Source organism: Protopterus annectens, chromosome 1.part2 (genome assembly GCF_019279795.1).
Source record: "Protopterus annectens isolate FY-2018-M chromosome 1.part2, PAN1.0, whole genome shotgun sequence".
Lineage (NCBI taxonomy): Eukaryota > Metazoa > Chordata > Ceratodontiformes > Protopteridae > Protopterus > Protopterus annectens.
Genome location: NC_056727.1, coordinates 40655344 through 40674831, shown reverse-complemented (window position 1 = coordinate 40674831; position 19488 = coordinate 40655344).

The window sequence follows — 19488 nt, the reverse complement described above, 5'->3', positions numbered from 1 at the left end:
GCCCCAGCACTGCGCCTGGAAGAGCATGCCCTCTCCAGCTCCTGCCATACTGCTTACAATGGAGAGCTACAACCAGTTATGAGCTTTATTCCTCCCTGCGGGGTTTAAATACAGCCAATTTCTCACCCTTTGCCATGATTGGATGGTTTTGAAAATGCTGAGCTAAGCTAAGCTACAGGCAACCCTGCTTAGCTAAAGTTGGCAGTGCTTAAAGGGGTAGATTCAGTATTGCTTACCAATGGGCAACTCCACTTAGCTACGCTATACATTGCTTAGTATTTATATGTGCAGTATGCTTACCCCTGGTCAGCATAGCTCTGCAATTCTTAGCATGTTTTATTATATTGGCCTAACACCTGTATGGGATTGATTCATCATTTATTGCATAATATAGACTTATTTACCTTTCCTGACATCGCCCAATGTGCTGTGATTAATTTATTCTTGTCAGACTATACTGTATGGTGAACTTGTGTTTATATGGGGGTTTCTCTACTTTATTACACTGACACCTCACATCTGAGCCTAATATACTACTCTGGTTGAGAAAAATCAGTTACTTCTTACATAAATTTGCAAAAACTTAAAACTGTGATGTTTACACATACAAAATGGTAATAGCTTTCGTGGGGCTCAAACCATGAATGACTACATAAAAGGCGTACCTCCTAACCAGTGCATGATCACACTTATGCTTATGCTGGATGTCTACGACTATTGCTTTTTAACTTATCCTACCGTTTCAGCTGGGTAAGCATAGCTAAGCAATGGGCACACCTGCGCAGCTACGCTTAAACCTTATGGCATATAAAAAAATAAATAAATTATTTGTTGTGTTTTTTAATTTGTACCTTCAGAATATCCATGCTAATGCTGAACCTGTTATTCTATCAACTTTATGGCTTGGTAGGGACAATTGTCCCTTATGGCTTTGTCAGGATTTCTTACCCAGATAGGTTGGGGGTGTTAGGAGTGTTCTCGCTCATTCAAAATTGCCGAACAGCAATTCTGGAGTGCAGGGGGTGTGTGTATTGTAAGAGATCTACTCTCAGACACCCCCCCTGCACTCGTAAACAGAACCATGTCTGTTTTACAGCACGGTAGTGCTCCTTCATAAATATGCATGGCGCGCTGCCATGCTGAGCAGCCACAGTCACTTCCATGCAGGAATAAGTTATTCCTGCACATATGTTTGCTGAATCTGGGGGATACTCAATCACAGTTAAGATTTAGTCTCAGTTAGGCCATGACCTAACCTCTAATTGACTTATTGTAGACTGTAATCTTATTTTTTTTTCCTTCTCTGTTTCCTTTCTTTCTACTCTCTTTCTTTTTTGTATATGGAATTAGAAATATTTATGTTTAATGTTTAATGTATTACCACAGTGGCATATTTCTTTTAAATGTGCAAATGTTTTTAATGTCTTAATGTTCTAAATTTTTGAATGTATTACTGTGGAGCTTTTCTCCCCGGGCCTCCATTGAAAATGGGTCAATGGCCCAGTGGACTTTCCCGGTCAACAAATGTCAATAAATAAATAAAGAAATAAATAAAGAAACATAGAAATTAATTTATGTTTCTTTTAATTTTACACTGACTAAACAGCAAAAGCACTGCTTAGCAAGTTTAAAGTAATGACTCGATCGATCTCACACTTACTTTCTTGCACACATACACTCACACACACAGACATAAATATGCATACACACTTTTCTAATTTTTTTTGTTTAATTTGCACTTTCTAAACAGCAAAACTACTGCTTAGCGAGTTTCAAATAACTGTGACCATTATATCCCTTACAGTCCAAGCTCCACAGCAGCTTAATATGCTGCCGCAAAGCTGCAGACTTGTTTTTCATTGGGCATTTCCTGTATACTAACACTCTGTTGGAGAACATTTGTTCTGCAATCAGAGTGGCGATGTACAGGTTGCCCATTCTCTACTACATGATGAGATACTTGAGAGTTTTTATTTTGAAATGGAATTTGGTCTTCCACGTGACTTAACAAACAACCTAAGAATTGTTTTGAAGAATAAACTAATGTTTCTATTTAGTCCACTAGATGTGAAATAGCTACTTCACTTGGAATAACATGCATCTTTCCACCTTCACTAGGAATAACATGCATCTTCCCAAATGTCCCTTCTTTTATTAAGTTCAAAATGATTACTGTGGATGAAATGGTATAGCAACTTATTTATCGAATGAGACTCATAAGTTCAAAGACAGCTCTGACTAGAACATGAATATCGGGCATGGTTCTTCACCTGTTCACACTCATTTCTAATTGTGTGTATGTGTCTGCACTCTTGCACACTCTCATTTTCTCCAGTGAATGCGTTTGCATGTATTCAATTACATTCCTGTCCCTGTAATTGTACACACTCATGTACATTTTTATGCATATATGTTCAAGCAAACGTACATTCCTGAGCATATTTGTGTATGCACTTGTATAAATTCTTTGGCATGTATGTGGACAAACTCAAGTACAGTTCTGTGCATGTGTGTGCATGAGCTTGCCGGAATTATTTGTCATGTATGTGGATGCACTCAGGTAAATTCCTGTGCATGTATATGCATTTATGTGCTAACACTTGCATACCTTTCTCTGTATGTTATCTGCTTCTACTCACATACATTACTATACTTTTGTGTATGCCCTCACTTACATTCCCTTACATGTATGTAGGTGGACATTTGTGCATATGTATGCATATACATGCACACTGTCTTGTAGATACAGGTACATGCACTTTCGTACATTCCTACGTTTGTGTCTGCATGAGCTCACAAACATACTTGTGCATGTATATGAATGCATTGTACATATTTATCGGCATGCATTAGAATATATGTGTATGCATTCACATACATTTCTTTGCATGTATTTGCTGTATATTCCTGTTCATTCATGCAGGTACATTCCTGGGCAAGTTCATGGGTTCATAGATTAGTACTAGGCTAACTGCCCATGTGGGCTATAAGCTTAGCCAATTACCCCATGTCAGAATCAAACCCTGCACCTTGTGTCTATAAGGTAAAAACTTTACCATTATGCCAACCTCCCACCTTATTATGCCACCCTCCCACCCTATTATGCCAACCTCCCACGCTAAAGTAGGTGTATGCACTCTTATCTGTCTATCCATATATATGTGTATATATGTGTATAAATATTTCTGTGTATGTACGCATGCGAGGTGACTTGGGCACACATATCTTTTTCTATGATAAGATTAATTATATTACATAAGAAACTATGGGGCTGTGCATGTGCTAAATTCGGAACAATGTCTTGTATTACACAATTGCCATTTCAAATTTGCATCTATTCAAACTCCAGAATTTTATTGCTTTTATTTTTTTACAGCTAAATGTTTCCCTGTGAAGTATATGCTTTGAAATAAAAAAAAAAAGAAAAAAAATGTTTTTTATTCTGAACTAATAAAAGTGCTTATTATATTATAAAACCATGCAGCCATGTTTAGTCTACTCTCTCTCTCTCTCTCTCTCTCTCTCTCTCTCATACCAGATGGCTTATCTTTCCTTCAGTCTTCCAAGCTGTCAGGTAAAGGAAGTATAGCCTTATCACAATGGAAGCCACTGCCAAGATGGAATTGTGAGACACTGGCTCAGATTTTTATTTTTGCATCCTGCCTGGTTGTCATATGATCTGAAATCTCTAGTGCACTTTTTAGTTCTCTAAGAAAGAAAGAAAGTAAAATGAAATGCACACTAGCAGATGTTACCAACCCTTTTATTATATAGCAAAAGTGAAGTATTAAATAAAAAAAAAATCCATTTTATTTTCATTTTTTCTCTTTAGTAATGATGGCTTTTATGCAACATTCCACAAAACATGAAATTATATTCTTACTGAAGCAAGAAACAGATGGAGGCAATAATGTGTCTTAAGTTTCATTTAAATTACAAGTCAGCATAACATCATATCTACACCTCTTTGAACCCAGAGAGCAGTAACTATCAAAATGATCATTTAAGATAAGTTGCAAAGTATGCTTTTCTATTATTCCTTTTGGTGCTACAAGACAAATATAGGAAACAAGGAAGATAAATCTGCATTGTCATATATGTGTTAATTGTGAACTATCTAACTATTATTAATGCCTACATTTATTATCCATGCCATTGTAGTGTACTCTATGTTAACTAGAGAATTGTGCAAACAAAAGTGTAGAGACACATTAAGTATGTGGATGCAAATCTATGAAAGACACCTCCTATTGCAGCAAACTGGGATTTATGTCATGTATAAAGATGTGACTTTCAGCATTCTGAGTAGGAACACTATACATTCCTGAAGTAGATACATTAATATTCACTCTTTGTGATTAAGAATTGTCAAAATTTATGGACAACATAATTGAAGATTATAGTTGAAAGTAAAACCGATGTGTTTAACCTGTTAACTTGATGTGCTATTGAAGTCGATTATCAAAATTCTCTGCAACCCACAGATGGATGACATTAGAAATATAATGTAGAGAACAGAGATAGACAAGCATGCTTCATGCATATACATGAATGAAATAATTATGCCACAGGTTAAAATATGAAGTACACTTCTCAGATTAAGATGAGATGTCAGAACCCCAAAACAGCTTTGAAAAAATATCACAATAAAAGTAGAGTGCAATCATACTTCTCAACTTCTTTGTTCAAGAATACTGCACAAAGAAAAAAAAAGTAATAATAATGCTGGAGCATAGGACCACAATCGGAAGTATTTTTTTAAATGTCACTCAAATTTTCATAAATGTTGATGCATTTTCTGTACAATAAGAAGTATGAAACTCTAATTATTGGCTTTATTGACAGCATACAATTCTTAGTAATCTTCCAGAAAATAAAAAAGGGTCAGGACAGACATATAAGCCACAAATCAGAGACATTCTGCACAATCAGGGACATTTAACTATTCAACTATTCGTTTACTTTATTTATTATATATCTGCTAGTTACTGATGACCAAACAGCAGGAACAACACACCTTATTTACCATCAGTGTACATAGTCAAGGTCCTAGAAGCAGAAATTCCTCAGCACATACAATGCATCACAACAGCAATTAATCATGGTCACTGCTGAATTACAGAGGTCACTTGGAGATGTCACTGGAATAATAAAAGTGTCAGTGAGCTATATCCTTTGACAGTTCTTCCATGTACTAATTCTTCATGTAGGACATTTGTATAGGATTAATGAAGCGGTGGGATGAGTGGATTTTACAAGTTCACCCACTCACCGGACAGGTATAGCTGACTCTACAGATGCCACAAATTACAAAGTCTGTCCAACTGCCACCACCAATGTTCTTACTTATATTGACCTGCAGAAAATTTCTTTGTATATATGTGCAACTGGATACAACCATAAAGGGCAAATAGTGTGTGTGTGTGTGTGTGTGTGTGTGTGTGTGTGTGTGTGTGTGTGTGTGTGTGTGTGTGTGTGTGTGTTGAGTGCGTGTGTGTTGTTCATATGTGTGTGCATGTGTGTATCTGAGAGACAGAGAGAAGGAGAGAGGAAGATCCTGGCTGTACCAAAGATGACCATGTCTGTTATATTAGTAACCTGTGCCATGACTGTGAGACCAACAGCTTCGTTGATGGTCACCATTTATAGTAATACTGGATATTGCCTGAAGTCCTGACTGCTCATTCCCATCAGAAGAACATAAACACCAAATGAAAAAGTATAAAACACAGACCTTAGCTGAGGTCACAACATTATTCAATGGTTTTGTGTTCATCTATATAAATAGTTCCATTGTTTGGATGAGTCTGGATGTGATTATTAACAAAACCCCTTATAATATCATAGTTAACTACAAGAGGCCCATCTTTGTCTCCCTCAGCCCACACCAACTAATCAGCATGCAGTCACTATGAATTAATCCTAACATCATTCTCCTAGGAGACTTCAACTACTCCTCTGTTAACTGGGTGACTCATACATCCTCAAACATATATGCCCAGAAATTACTGGACATCATCATTACAAATGCTGTGGAACAGTTAGTCCACCCCTAACCAGGGGTGAAAAAGTCCTGGATTTGTACCTTACCAATATGAGGGTAGCTTTGTTCCCTAATGTAGATCAGAGTGTCAAGTGTGTGTGCTTATATCTTTGAGAGGCATGCGAGGCTGTACGTGCACATATATAACCCACACACGTGCACAATCTTAGTGCCATTTTGAAGGAGCAGCTAGAGAGTGAGCATTCCCCATTGGCCCTTTTTTTCAATTATAAAGGAATTCCCAATACTATTCTAGCATGTCCAAAGGTCAGTTGTCAATCTCCTCTCTGGTCCAGCTGGTGAATCTGGGAATCTTCAGGCAATGTTACAACTGCCTCATGTACACAGACAACCCTCTCCTCCTCCCAACAAATTCCAACACATGTGAGAGATGCAACCATATAGCCAAACTGGAGGCTAAGCTCTCTCAACTCAGTACTTGCGTAACCAGTCAGGAGGAGAAGGAAACCACACTCACTACAATTCCAGTCTCGCATAGACCTACCACGACAGCAAACCAAGCACATAAACACACAAAAACATACTCGGAGGCTCTAAATAAAAATCTGCCTAAGCAGCAGAGACCTCCAAAGCAGACATCCAAGCAACTGCTACCCCAAAACAAAACACGTGCAACACATAGCTCACAAAGCCAGTGTGCTGAACAGTCACAGCCCTTAAGGCTAAACAACACACCTGATACACTTGTAATAGGTGACTCTATCGTCAGGCACACTGATGTCCCGCTCACCAGGCTGAATAAGGAGAAGGTCACGGTGAGCTGCCTGTCGGGCGCTAGGATCTGCCACATAACACAAGTACTCAGGTCACTCCAAGGCAAGTACAAATATGACTCAGTCATTGTCCATGCTGGTGTGAATGACCTGAGACGTACCTCACTGGACTACATGAAAAGAGACATAGAGGAGCTCTCTGAGCATGTAGTCCAGGCCGGTATGACCCTGACCATGAGTAGCATCCTACCTTCACCAAGAATGATGCCACAATATGAAGACAAGATGATCAATTTCAGCAATTGGCTTAAGTATTGGTGTCATTCAAAGGGGATCCAATGCCTGTCAGCCTGGGATGACATGCTCGACAAGCCATGATGCTTCGCTAGGGACGGCTTGCACCTGTCACCCCTGGGCTTTCGGATATTGGCAAAGGCTCTTGCTACCCCCATAGTGCCTTTTTTAGGCAAGGCTCAAAAGACAAACCCACCTCCATAGGTATCACAAGGGATAAGAAACTAAGAGTAATGCTACTCAATGCCAGAAGTCTAAACCTGAAGATGCACGCACTCAAAACTCTCCTTAGCATGGAGAACATCGATATCTGTGCAGTAACAGAAACCTGGTTCAAGGCTCCCGAGAGCATCCCAGCACTACCAGGTTATACCTCATACCATGCTTTTCAGTCCCAAAACATGGACCGAACCACAAAAGGAGGGGGAGTATCAATATTCGTCAAAGATACCCACACCTCCAGGTTGGTGGCACAGCACGAAGCATCAGAGACTATCCATGTGCAACTAACAGTAGGTAAAACTGCCTTCCAGTTTATAACCTGCTACAGACCACCCTCCCAAACCCAGGAACCCCACTTGGCCTTCCTGAGAACACTGGAAAATATGAAGGTTTCTCCAAACACCATTATATTGGGCGACTTCAACTACCCAAACATAGACTGGGAGCATTACTCTAGCTCCAACACCCTAGCCCAAAGGTTCCTAGAATTTATAAACTCAAATGCTATGGAACAACTTGTTACCACTCCCACAAGAGGGGAAAACATACTGGACCTGATCATCACCATCATGGGGACTCTATGCTCCAGACCAGAAGTGTATCCCTAACTGGTAAGATCATACCATAAACTAATCTCACTGGATATTCACATCCCGACTCCACCCCCTGCCCTGAAAACCACAGAGAAAAACTTCTCTAAAGCAAATTTCACACTCCTCAAAACTGAGGTGGAATCCTTCAAAACCCCTGGGCCTGTGGAAAATACGGCCCAGACCGCAGAATCCTTTATAAACGGATTCTATGAACACCTTCAGGAATGCATGGATCACGCAATCCCAAATAAAACCAAGACCCAATCCTCCAAAGGCAGACGTCCTATCTGGTGGACCCCAGCCATAAACAAACTATACAATAGAAGGAGGAAGCTACTACATGATAGAGCAAAATCCCAAAAAGGGAAGGCATCTCTGATCAGTATTAGCAAAAAACTACGGGCACTCATAAAATCGTCTAAGGCCAGCTTCGAGAGAAAAATTGCACAGGACACTAAGGATAATCACAAGGCTTTCTTTAGTTATGTTAGTAACCTGGGTGGGAATTCCCAGATATGCTCAGAATTAGTCCAAAATGACAAAAAATACACTGAACCTACAGACATTGCCAACATGCTAGCTGACAGGTTCAGCGCAAACTCCCCTCCCTCCCCACCAAAAGGGCAAATATCTATCCCAGCAGAGTGCTGCCCCCCTGACATCTCAGATGCTCAGATCCAAAGCAAAAAACGCAGCATCAATGGGACCAGACGATGTCCCGGGCTGCGTCCTACATGAACTCCAAGAAGAGCTAAACCCAAACATAAAACTACTGTTCAATCTCAACCTTACTACAGGATATGTACCCAAAGAGTAGTGTACAGCAACAGTGGTCCCTCTCCATAAAGGTGGTGCCTCAACGGATCCTGGAAACTATCGCCCCATAAGCCTGACTAGCTTGGTCTTCAAAGCTATGGAAAGGATCATCATGAACCTCATAAATAAAGATATTGGGGACCTACAGTCACTGGATCCTACCCAGTTCGGCTTTGTTAAGGGCAGATCCTGCCTCTTAAACTTGGTCAATTTCTTTGAAACAGTCACCAAGGCCATTGACGAGGGGAAGGTGGTCCACACAGCCTACCTGGACCTTGCAAAAGCCTTTGATACAATACCCCACTCGGGCATTATAGATAAGCTCACCAGCTTAAATATAAACCCCTATGTCACTAGATGGGTTGCAAACTGGCTCAAGGACAGAGCCCACATTGTTAGAATTGGTGGAGCCATGTCAGACTCAAAACCAGTTACAAGTGGCATCCCACAAGGCTCAGTCCTGGGACCTCTCTTGTTCGGTATATATTTCTCGGAGGTACAGGCCAACATGGAAGGACTGTGGCTGACTAAGTTCGCAGATGCCTGCAAACTGGGCACCATAATCGACTCTCCAGCCGACACAAGCATCCTCCAAAAAGGCCTCATAGAAACAGACAACTGGTACCAGAGCCACGGCCTCAAGCTAAATGCCAAAAAATGTATAATCATCCCCTTTGGCAAAAACAAAGTGCCCACAAATTACCACATAGGGGGTGATCCATTAAGTACAGAAGAAGTAATTAGGGACCTGGGGACCCAAGTTGATAGCAATCTCTCATTTGACAACCACGTGGCAAGAAAAACATTTTATATAGCCCACCTAATCATCAAGAGATTCACATCTAGATCAGGGGAAGTTATCGTGCCTCTTTACTCATCCCTCATCAGGCCCATAATTGAGTACAATGCCCCTTTTGGGATGTACCTAACCAAACACCTGCAGCAACTGGAAAGACCCCAAAAGTACCTCACCAAGAGGATCAAAGGGCTCAAACAGATGCCATATGCTGCCCGGTTAAAGAAACTCCAGCTCTACTCAGTGGCATACCGCCTGCTCAGAGGCGATCTGTGCCTGACGTATAAAGCCATGTCCAACCTGGAATTAATGGACATGCTGCACCTCAGAAAATCCAAATCCCATCGAGCCACGCGCTGGAGAGACATGAACCTCAGCACTGAAATAAACAGGACATGCTGGAGGGACAGATTCATAACCCAGAGGCTCCCTTCATTCTGGAATAAAATCCTAGTCCAGGTTAGGCAGAGTCCCTCACTGACTGTCTTCAAAAGGAATCTTGATGAGTGGATGGGATATCGTAGGTTTTCCCCAGGTAGCACTTCTGTGTCACTGTTAGACAGAGGCACAGTATACGAACCTCGAAAAAGGGCATAGCAAAATTAATTTAAAATGGGTGGCGAAAGCCAAACACACTCTGGCTAGGCTTATAAATGCCCTAGGGCAGATAGCCTAGTATGAACCTATGAACCTATGATCATAGTCAATAATTGTATATAAGTTACTTAAGTTACAGTCTATAGTCAACAATAGTAATGTGTTTGTATATAATAAAGCTGCTTGAACAGAACCAATGAAGATTTGTTTATTCGTGTCCTAACACTTAAGTGACATGGTTTCAGAACCAGGATGGAAGAGGGAAGAATATTTTGAGCCATGAGATGTAAAGATGACAGCAAAGGTAAAACCAAGAGAAAAGATCACAAACATAACCAGGAAGAATCAAAAGGTAATGAGAAATAAACGTATTATTTGCTCGATGCAAAAGACAATAAAGGGATATTACAAAGGCACAACCCACATTATCAGGCAAGTGGAAAGTACGAAAAATTTGTTAACTAAAGAAAATGATTACGATAAAAGTATTTGATGAAACAATTATCTATAAAGCAAAATGAGTATGTTTTAAAGCAGAAAATGAGTATGTTTAAAGCAAAACAAGTGTGTCTGAGGCAAAGTTGGGCATGTTTAGAGTAAAATGAGCTCTAGGAAAGTATGGTGAGCCTGAAAGGGCTTAAACAAGCAAAACAATTACAATAAGAAAAGGGCACATTATGCAAAAATAAAGAAAGGCAATTGCATGTGTTTGGGCAAAGTGTTGTATTTGGGCATAACTATGACTTTGTATCGTATCAAGGGTGTAACTAAATGTATTCAAAGTATCTCAATGTGTGTAAAAGGGCTTACAGTGTGTGCTTATTACTGTGCATGTACTTCAAAAAGTTCATTGTGTGCAAAGTGCAATTATTTTGTGCAATCCAGTCAAAGTATAGCTATTTAGAAAATTTTGTGCTGGGTGTGTCTTTTTGCAAAGTGCTGCTATTACAGAGTGCTTCTTGTACTGTAAATAGTTGCCTAGCAAAGTACCATCATTTTGGAGACATTTCAGTGTGTTGTATGCAGTTATTTGCAAATACAATTACTTTGAAAGTTATTGAGTTTTGGGCAACAGATGATCGATTTATTTGCATTGTGCAATTGCTTGAAATGTTTTTTTACACTGATAGGTGTTTTCTGCAAAAGATGATATTACAAGAGTATTGCAGTGCTCATGATTCGGTGTACTGCGGTGGTGGTGCTGCGGTAGCATTGTCACCTCACAGTAAGACGTTGTCCTGTTCAATTCTCAGCTAGAGTATCTTCTGTGGGGTGACATGCATGAATGAGCATACCTTCTTTAAAGGTTGTGCGTCAGGGCCGGCAACTCGGCATGTAAAAATCTACTGCCAATCATTAGTGGACCAGAGTTCTGCTGTAGCGACCCCTAACTGGGAAAAGCCGAAAGACACGCCAACATTACAGTGCTCATGATTTATTCAGTCACATCGTAAAGTTCTTGAATGTTTCTTAAAGTGATGACTTTAACAAGTGATGGTAAATTACTTTAACATTTCTGCCTTTATCGATAAAATTCCGAAAGTAAAACAGTGATAATAAATTACTTTAGCATTTCTGCCTTTGCTGATAATATTCTGAAAGTATCAAAAAGCCTGAAAAGTTATTTTGAAAAGTTCTGTAAAGTATTGAAAAGTCCAAAAAGTTATTTCACAAAATTCAGTAAAGTATCAAAAAACCCAAGAAGTTTATTTCGCAAAGTCCAGTTATTTGAAAGTACTACAAGTTCGTTCATTCACATAATTCTGATTAGTCCACGAAAATATAAGTTCAGAGCACTAAACTTTTGCATATGTGTTTGTGTGTATATTCATGCATATTTGCAAAACCCGTTTGCTAGTACACATTAATATGGCAGATGGATTTTGAAACCCCCTAACACTTGTGTTTGATCAGAATGTTGCAGAGAACTGGAGGATATTTAAGCAAGAGTCTGATATTTACATACAAGAAGCTTATGCAGATAGAGATGTACACACCAGGGCATTTATTTTGTTAAACTTAGCAGAGTCAGAGGCCATAGAAAGTGACCGTTCATTTGTGTATGCACCAACAGTGTATGAAGGAGAAGGTGCCAACCACCATATTGTTGTACAAGCTGAATCAAGGGAAGACCCCAGGTATTTGAAGAACAAGTTTAGAAAAATGTTCAACCCCCAGATGAATGTTATGTTAGACAGGCATTTGTTTTACACAAGTCATCAGAAACCACGGGAAACATTTGCAGCTTGTATAACTGACTTGAGAAACAGAGCTAAGATGTGTCGGTTTGGTGATCTAAAAGATGAGCTGATAAAGGACAGGATTCTATGTGGTATTAATAGTGCTGCTGTGAGAAAGATTTTACTTCGTGACAGTGATTTAATGTTGAGAAAAGCCATAAAGATTTGTCAAATCCATGAGTTGACAGAAAAACATACACGCATGCTTACGAGTGACAAAAGCATGGGTTCAGTTGGCTCCAGAGCAAATGTTGATAGTATACAACACATGACAAATAAGAATAGGCCTAAGCATGTGGCAGCTACAGGATTTCCAAAGAAGCCACAAGGTTTTCTTGAAAGTTCCACGAAAAGTGCAAGCTCCAGTGCCAGCTCAGTACAACACAAACTTGAATCAGCAAAACCCAAATCTAGCTTTATTGTTAACTATTGCAATTGTGGTATGAATGATGATTCTAAAAGAGAGAAGTGCTTTGCATTTGACCAGCAATGTCAGAAGTGTAAAAAATGGAATAATTTCTAAAAGATTTGTAAATCAAGTAAGCCTCATGCAGTCGCAAAGAAAAGTTACACAAAAAAGCAAGTTGATCAAGTATAGCCTAAACAGTCAGGTTTCTATGTAGGTGGTGTATCAGTGCTTGCTGAAAGAGTTGATGCAGTAAACTTATTGACAAGAAATGAAGTGTGTTGTATGATATGGATTAATGGAAAATCCACAGAGCTCAAAGTAGATACTAGATCAAATTGTAATGTTATATCAGCCAACACATTTGCAAAAGTGAGAACTAATGAACAACTCAATGTAACCAGTAGTGTGAGACTTGTTGCTTATGGATGTGAAGAAATTCAAACCAAAGGTTCAGTGATACTTTCATGTTATTTGGATGAGAACTGTAACAAATTGTTATTCTATGTAGTCTGACGACCAGGTCTCAAAGATAGTTTAGGAATAAATCTGCTTTCTTTTGCTAAAGAAGTCCATCATGTGAGTGCAGTTCTGAGTTCCAATTTCTCCAAAGTCATTTTCTTAGAGTATGCTGATGTTTTTAGTGATAAACTGTGCAAACTTCCAGTTGTGCATTCCATGAAGTTAGACCCAGAGATCACTTCAGTAGTCAGACCAGCAAGAAGCGTTCCAATAGCCATGCAAGATAAAGTAAAATCTCAGCTGGATAAAATGGTGCAGCAAGGTGTGATTTGTCCAGTCACAGAACCAAACTGGATGGGTGTCGCCCATGGCTGCCATTCACAAGAAAAGCTCAGATGAAATCAGAATACGTACTGACCCAAGAGATTTGAACAAAGCATTAAAAAGACCGTATTATCCAATGCACACAGTTGAAGAAGTTGCAGCTCTAATACTGAATGTCACTATATTTTCTGTTTTGGATGCAAAGAGTTCATTTTGGCAAGTGATGCTGGATCACAATCTTCATGTCTAACTCCTTTTAATACTCTGTTTGTTAGATACAGATTCCTAAGGATGTCATTTGTGAAGTTTTTCAGCGTGCAATGGAACAATTTTTTTTAAAATTATCCTTGTGCTATAATAGTAGAGGATATGTTAATTGGAGGCAATGGTGAAGCAGAGTATGACAGAAACCTCAAGAAAGTTTTAGACAGAGCATATGAAGTGAACTTAAAGCTCAAGCCTCTGAAGTGAAAATTTAGGCTTCCACAAGTTATGTACATAAGTCATTTGTTTACAAGTACAGGCTTGAGACCTGACCCAACCAAGCAAGCAGCTATTCTAGAGATGTCAACCCCAGAAAATGTACAAAGTTTACAGCATTTTCTGGTCATGGTCAACTATTTACACAAATTTATACCAGACTTCTGTGAGTTAACAGCATCTTTAAGAGAATTAACATACAAAATGTTGCATGGCCATGGCTGGAACATCATCAGAAGGCATTTGAAGACCCTAAGCAGAAAAATGCCACCCCACCTACATTAAGATACTATGATGTGAACAAACCAGTTATTCTTTCCTGTGATGCTTCAAAATTTGGCCTAGAAGCAGTTATACTTCAAGAGGGCAGACCAGTAGCCTATGCATCTAGAATGCTAACCCAAACTGAGATGCAATATGGTCAAAATGAGAAAGAGCTTTTGGCTATAGTATTTGCATGCTCCAAGTTTCATGGATATATTTATGGTCGAGCTATTCAGATTGAAATTGATCATCAGTCTCTAGTTACTATTCTAAAGAAACCTATGCATTCTGCTCCAGTGAGATTACAAAGAATTATGCTCAACTTGCAAATGTACAATTTCAAATTGATCTACACTAAAGGCAAGATGCTTTATCAGGCTGATACTTTATCCACATCTACTAGAAGTACAACAGAAAGATCTTGATGCAGAGACTTTTGACTTTGATGTGATGTCAGTGCATATTTTTTCCACCACTAAACTTGATGAGTTAAGAGTTCACACTCAGACTGATCCAATTTCACAGAAGCTCAATCATTATATTAATGTCAGATGCCCATCAAAGCAATCTAGTGTAACACCTGAGGTGCAAGCATATTTTCTTTACAGAGAGGAATTGTTGATGGAATATGGCATTATTTTCCAAGGTCCTAAAATTGTTGCCCCTGCTTCCTTACATCAAGAATATATTCAGATTTTGCATCGTGGTCACCTAGGACTTACATCCACTAAGAGAAGAGCAAGAGAATTGTTATTTTGGCCTTCATTATCAAAAGACATTGATAGAGTTCTTTCTTCTTGTTCAGTATGTAATAGTACTAGACCACATTTGCAAAGAAAACTGCTTCAGCTAAATCCAGTTCCTGAACTACCTTGGTCTATTGCAGCTACTGATATCTTTAAGTGGAAAAATCAACACTACTTAGTTTTAGTAGACTCTTATTCAAATTGGTTTGAGAGTGGTCTACTACCAGACTTAACCTCAACTACTGTTATTACTAAGTTGAAACATCATTTCTCACTTCATAGTAGTCCACACAAATGTTTAAACTTTTTTCTGACAATGGTACTCAATTCACTAGCCAGTCATTTCAGAAATTTGCAAAATAATGGGACTTTGTACGTCACTAGTAGTCCTGAATATTCTCAGTCCAATGGTCTAGCTGAATGAGCAGTAGAGAGTGCAAAGCAATTACTTGAAAGGTGAAAGCATGACAATACTGATGTATTCTTGAATTTACTTAATCTCAGAAACATACCCCGTGATGATATTCTTGGCTGACCTGCTCGAAGACTACTTTCCAAGCAAATTAGGCCTATGCTACCCTATTTCTTCATGTTTGTTACAGCCTAAATCTAGGAGCAATAAAACCATCAAGGCTCAATTGTTTAAGAAGAGTAATAACCAAAAATCTAGTCTTGACAGATGGAGCAGATTACTTCATCTGTTGAGAGAAGGAGACACTGCACGAATCCAGACAACAAAAGGATTTGATCAAATAGGACAGATTACAGGCATCTGTGCAGAGCCAAGCTCTTACTTAGTAAATTCCAAAGAAGTGGAATATAGGAAGAATTGCAATCATTTTCTTCCTGTACCAGAACCATCATCATCATTGCAATCACAATATTGTATCTGTGATGCAAACTCAAAACCCAAGAATGAGTAAGACACTGTTTCCAGACCAGAATGTGTTCAAAAGTCCAATTCTGTTCCAGAACGTGATTTGAACATTCAACAGGTCAGCCATTTTGCAGAAACTGTCCCATTCGCTAAATCTAATTACCAGTTTTATGTCACAAGATATGGACAAGTGTCTAAACCAAGTGTGCAATATGTAGCAATGTGGACTTGATTGTACATACCTTTATATTTAACATTGTATAATGCATGTCTATACCTGTGATTTCTACATGCCCCATTTCTTACCCTCAGTAAGGAAACCTCTGTAAAAAACTTCTCCAAAGCCAACTTCATGCTACTCAAGTCAGAAGTGACAAACTTCATGACACCCATACAGACAGGATCTGAAAGTTCGACTGCTGAATCCTACACTAAGGCACTGTATGAGCACATCCACTCGTGCATGAATCGTGCCATCCCAAATAGAACCAAAATGCTCTCCTCCAAAAAAGGAAGCCAATCTGGTGGTCCCCTGCTATAAACAAACTATACAACAGAAGGAAGAAACTGTTGCAGAAAAAAAGGAAAATCCCAGGATGCAAAAAAGCTCCCTTACCAGCCTCAGTAAGAAGCTGTGATCCCTCATAAAATCCTCAAAAGCTAGTTATGAAAATAAAATTGCCAAAGATTCCAAAGACAACCATGAGGCATTCTATAGTTATGTCAAGAATCTAAATGACAATGCTCAGATCTGCTCTGAGCTACAACAGAATGGCATTAAATATACTGATCCCAAGAATATTGCCAATATCCTGGCAGTTCGATTTAGTGCCAACTTCACCCACTCTCACCCCCTAAAGGGCCCATCTCAATACCAAAAGATTGCCAAACTCCGGTAATCATGGCCACGCAGGTGGAAACCGCACTCTTCAAAGCTAAGAATACAGCATCCATGGGACCTGATGACATCCCGGGCTGTGTACTACACGAACTACAAAATGAACTGGCACCTCACCTAAGTGTCATGTTTAATCATAACCTCACCTCAGGCTTTGTGCCCACTGAGTGGCGCACAGCTACAGTTATCCCACTCCACAAGGGGAATCCACCTTGGATCCCGGGAATTACCGTCCCATCAGTCTGATGAGCCTGATCTGCAAGGACATGGAATGCATTATCATGGAACTTATAAACAAAGACATTGGCAACCTTCAGACACTGGACCCCACCCAGTTTGGGTTCGTGAAGGGCCGATCTTGTCTCCTGAACCTGATCAACTTTTTCAAATCAGTCTCCAGAGCTGTGGACGAGAGTAAGGCAGTCCACACAGCCTATCTGGACCTTGCCAAGGCCTTTGACACCATCCCCCACTCTGGAATTATAGATAAACTTATGAAGCTGGCCATAAATCTCTATGTCACTCGATAGGTTGCTAACTGGCTTACTGACAGAACCCAGACTGTAAAGGTAGCTGACTCCAAATCCAGCTCCAGACAAGTGACAAGTGGAGTACCTCAGGGTTCAGTCCTGGGACCGCTTTTGTTTGGCATCTACTTCTCTGGAGTACAGGCCAACACTAAGGGACTCTGGCTAACAAAGTTTGCAGATGACTGCAAACTAGGAGCCATTATTGAATCCCCAAATGATGTGGATATTCTACAAAAGGGCCTTACAGAAACAGATGTCTGGTGCCAGAGCTATGGGCTCATGCTTAATGCCAAGAAATGTGTAGTTATCCCCTTTGGAAAAAAAACATGTACCCATGAATTACCACATAGGTGGCAGTACACTAAACATCGAAAGTGTGATGAGAAACTTAGAGACACAGGTGGACAGTGGTCTCACCTTCGATAATCACATCGCCACAACAGTCAGTAAATCCTTCTTTGTGGCACACCTCATCACTAAGGGCTTTTCATCCAGAAAAAAGAAGGTCATTGTCCCACTGTAGTCATCCCTCATTAGACCCATTATAGAGTACAACACCTCATTTGGTATGTACCTCACAAGATATCTGCAACAGCTGGAAAGGCCACAGAAATACCTCACTAAATGAATCACAGGCCTAAAGCAGATGCCATATGCTGACCGTCTAAAAAAACTCCAGCTATGCTCTGTGGCATATCGTTTACTCAGAGGCAATCTCTGCTTAACATACAAGGCCATGTCAAACCCTGAGCTGTTGGACATGCTCCACTTAAAGAAATCCGAATCCCTGAGAGCCACACGCTCCAGGGATCTAAACCTTGTCATCACAATGAACAAAACATGCTGGAGGGTTAGGTTCCTGACCCAGAGACTCCCCATTCTCTAGAAAAGACTGCCCATACATGTCAAGCAGAGCGCCTCCTTGGCCCTCTTCAAAAGGAACCTTGACGATTGGATGGGAGATAAGAAATTCACCCCGGGGATCATGTCACTCACCCTGCTAGACAGGGGTCCAGGGAAGTAAATATTGTGGGAAGAAATATCCCGGGAATTGTTATGAACTTATGAACCTATGCCAGTCGGTCTCATAATAATTTTATGGTCTATTTCTCAAAGAGAGAGGATGTAGATCAGAGTGTAAATTGTGTGCTTGTATCTTTAAGAAGCATGCAAGGTTGTACATGCATGTATATAACCCACAGATGTGCACAACTTTAGTGCCATTTTGAAGGAGCAGCTAGGGAGTGAGCATGCATGATCATAGCTATTAATTGTATGTAAGTTACTTAAGTTACAGTCTATAGTCAACAACAGTAATGCGTTTGTATATAATAAAGCTGCTTGAACAGAACTCATGAAGATTTGTTTATTAGTGTCCTAACATATAAGCAACACCTACCGGTTGTAATTTCCTCCATGATCAAATCATACCACAGATCAGTCACATTCACCTTCAGAGTGAAGCCAGAAGCATCTTCCAATACCTCCATATTCAGAGATCTTGAACTGACTGATGACCTAGCAAAATGTAAATTCTCTACTATCTTGATGACCGTGCTGCTTACACAGAATCCTTTACAACCAAATTTTACACACATGTATATAGCTCCATAGATGCATCTGTCCCTCTTAGAAGTAAATACAATGTGAAATTGAGAAATAATCCTCTTTGGTGAAAACCTAACATAAACAGACTCTACAATAAAAGAAAATACTCATTGGGTGTATGTAAAACTAAATTTAACTCTCAAGATGCCAATAATGCTCTTGTTAAACTTAACAAGGAGCATTGGACCCTGATCAAATCATACAAAGCCAGATATGAGGCAAAAATAGCCCCCAGGCAAAAGACAACCACAGAGTCTTCTTCAACTATGTTATAAACATATGAACATGTTAACATGTAAATGCATTTGTGGTGCAACTATTTCTCTATGTAACTAGTACTGTATGCTGCTGTAGTCTGCATTTCTGCTGTAACGTCACTGTTTTGTACTTCACTTATTTTGAAATGTGTATTATTATGTTTATCTACTGTTACTGATGCAGTCTTTATTATCATAAATTTTTCTGGAGCTTTTCTCCTTCGGGTCTCCACTGAAAATGGGCTTCTGGCCCAGTCGCACATTACCCAGTAATCAAATCTAAAATAAATACAATAAAATA